Source organism: Silene latifolia, chromosome 4 (assembly GCF_048544455.1).
Source record: "Silene latifolia isolate original U9 population chromosome 4, ASM4854445v1, whole genome shotgun sequence".
Lineage (NCBI taxonomy): Eukaryota > Viridiplantae > Streptophyta > Magnoliopsida > Caryophyllales > Caryophyllaceae > Silene > Silene latifolia.
The window spans coordinates 12,937,975-12,941,145 of NC_133529.1; positions in this window are offsets into that span (position 1 = coordinate 12,937,975).

Consider the following 3,171-nt stretch of genomic DNA (forward strand, 5'->3'; position numbering starts at 1 on the left):
TCATTTTGCCGGGCGGGGTTGAGCTCCCTCAACCTCCGCCTCAGGTATTAAGATGCCCCCGTCTATCAGCAGTCTTGATTTCTTTCCCCCCTCCATCTCGTCCACTTCCTCTCGCCCTCTTTTTCCACCACTTATTCCAGTAATCTCCCCAGTTTCCACCATCCCAACCCGTTCAAAACGTCGCCAAGTCTTCCCCACCACCCCACGATTTCTCCCCTCCACTTCGCTCTCCCCCATCCCCCTCTGTTCTGCCTGTATCTCCTCATGCTGCACTTCGCCTTCCCCTCCTACTCCCTCCCCGACAACACCTTCCCCAGTGTACCCATACGACCTCCCATCCTCCACCCTACTCCTTTGCACCTGCTCCTGCTCAACATTCATCACCACCCTGTCCTCCCTTCTACCCAGTTGCCAATAACTTACCTCCTGCATCTCCATCATCTTCTCTCCCCCCCCCCCCTCCGCCACTCTGTACCCCCTTGTCTTCTGCAGCCTCCCTCATCGAAGCCAAATGCTTACTTCCGTCCCCTTTCCCACCCTTCTTGTATTTAAAGTTAAGAGCAATCGACTACAATTTTTCAATCATTCTATTGATCTCAGATTCCTCCTCCGCCTTCCCCATCTTATCAAACTCCGCATTCAAATCCCTCCTCGCTTTCCCAGATCCCTCCGTAGTAGTCTTCGTAACTTTCCACGGTGAGGCCCGAAGCCATTCCCCGAACTTCAGGTCGCCTTCATCATATGGTCCCTCATCACAATCTTTCTCCCCATGCCCCATTACCCCACATCCGTAACAAAAAATAGGAAGTCGTTCATATTTCACAGTGAAGTCCACCACCTTCCCTTCCTTCATTTTTATTGGGACAGAGTCCTTTAAAGGTTGCCTTACATCCTGGAGTATGCGAATACGTATAGCTCTATCGATATCAGGATTAGGGCCAAACTCAGCATTGATAAAAGTCCCAAGACACGAACCGATATTTCGAGCATTTGTCACACTAGTTCTTCCACCAACAGGTAAATCATACACCCGAGACCAAATAGGGAAATGAAATAGAGGCACGTCTGTAAGTTTACCTTGCTCGTTAGGTTCATTGAAACACCACACAAACTTGTCGAAATGCCATGGTTGCCCCTCCAAAACCCTAGCTTTATCTTTTTCCGCACCAAATTTGAAGACGAATAACTTCTCTTTAGCATCGACCACGTTCCCTATAACCGGCAGTGACGGATTCCAAAGACGAGTCATGGTATCAATTGCCGCTCTCACGTTAATCGATTTCGACACCCAAATTTTACCCACCAATAACAGCTTACTCCTATCCTCCACCGTATCTGCATCATCATCCCACTCTATTGCCTGGCTGCCCCCCTCCCCCATAGGCTCTTTTCCATTCCGTGTCCGACCCGATGAACCACTCCTCTGCTGGCCCTGCATAAAGAAACAACAAACAACAAAAAAAGAACAAAAGAAATCAAGTCTCACGATCAAACAATCGTGAGAGGAGACCTCGAGAAGAAGGAGAAACTAAGAGCAAAGGTAGACGGAAGCCCTAGGAATTTCGTGAAACCCTAGACCTTTTTTTTTTGAGTTTTTTTTTCTGTGACTAAAAGCTGACTTTTAAATACTAACCAAAGATCAATATCTAAAATAATACTCATTACAATAACAGATTTTCTAAATTACAATAACTAGCACAAATACATTACAATAACAACATCAATATATTACAATAACACAAATAATTCCAAACAAACACACATTATGTTCATCAGAATGTACAGGAATTCAAGACAAAAAAGAAAAACCTGAAGAAAAGATACAAAAAATGAAAAAATGAATTACGAAACCCTAAATTATGCGGAAAAATTGAAAAAATTAATTTAACAACAAAAACAAAACAAAATTAAACTATATACTAAACAAAATGAAGAATAAACACAGCAAACAAAAGAAAATCAAGTAGAAAACAAAAAGAGTAACCGAAAATGGAGTAGAAAATCAGCGGAAATTGAGCACAATAACTGAAGTTCAATTGAGTTCATTGATTACCTGTTGAGAGAAACCGAAAATGGAGTAGAAGGACGAACAAATTGAGCACAATAACTGAAGTTCAATTGACGAGAACCACGAACTAAAGCGACGAACGAAATTATGAGAGAGAACACTTAAAACCGACGAGGAATGCGGCCCGCGAACGAAATTATGAGAGAGAGAGAGAGAGAGAAAGAGGATGAAAAAGTGGGAAAAAGAAGTTCAAGTGTAAAAAATTTGCTTTATATATGAGATGTAAGATTAAATCTCAGCCACATATCTTATGTTAGATGAATGGTCAGATTTAGAGGGTAACTCACCAAAAGTACCCTAACTCATTTGATCCTATATATATATATATATATATATATATATATATATATATATATATATATATATATATATACATATATATATATATATACATATATATATATATATATATACATATATATATATATATATATAGAGAGCAAAGTTCTTCTAAGTCCCTTTTTTTTTTTTTTTAGTCCATAAGTCCTCCCACAACCCTTGGATCATGCATGGTGGAAGGTTGAGATTGAAAGCAAAAAACACACTTAACACTAATTAATTCACTTCTCTCTCTAGTTTTAATAATACATTCACTAATTCATTATCATACACAATTAACACCATATTTTGTCTTATACTTCAAAGTTTATGAAAAATTTGTTAACATTTTTCCTGTTTCGGTTTTTTTACTTTTTTTTTTTTGAGACAAGTTTTTTATTTTTTTCGTTTTTTTATTTTTTTTTTTTGAGACAAGTTTTCGACATTTTAGGATTTTACGAGTGTAATTCTAACAGCAAAAAGTGTAATTTTAAGAAATATTTTCGAGAATTTAGCGTTTTACAAGTTTAACTTCAATCTTTTCCGAGTGATTTTAACGAATAATATTTTGAATTTTTGTCATTTTATCACAAGTTATTGTAATTTAGCATTTTACGAGTGTTATTTTAATGACAAAAAGTGTTATTTTAGTCCAGGTAAGTGTAATTTCAGTCCAATGAGATTGTTATTTTTAGTCAAGGAGAATGTAATTTTAGTCCAGAAAAGTGTAATTTTAGTCCAGAAAAGTATAATTTCAGTCCACTGAGAATGTAATTTTAGTCTAT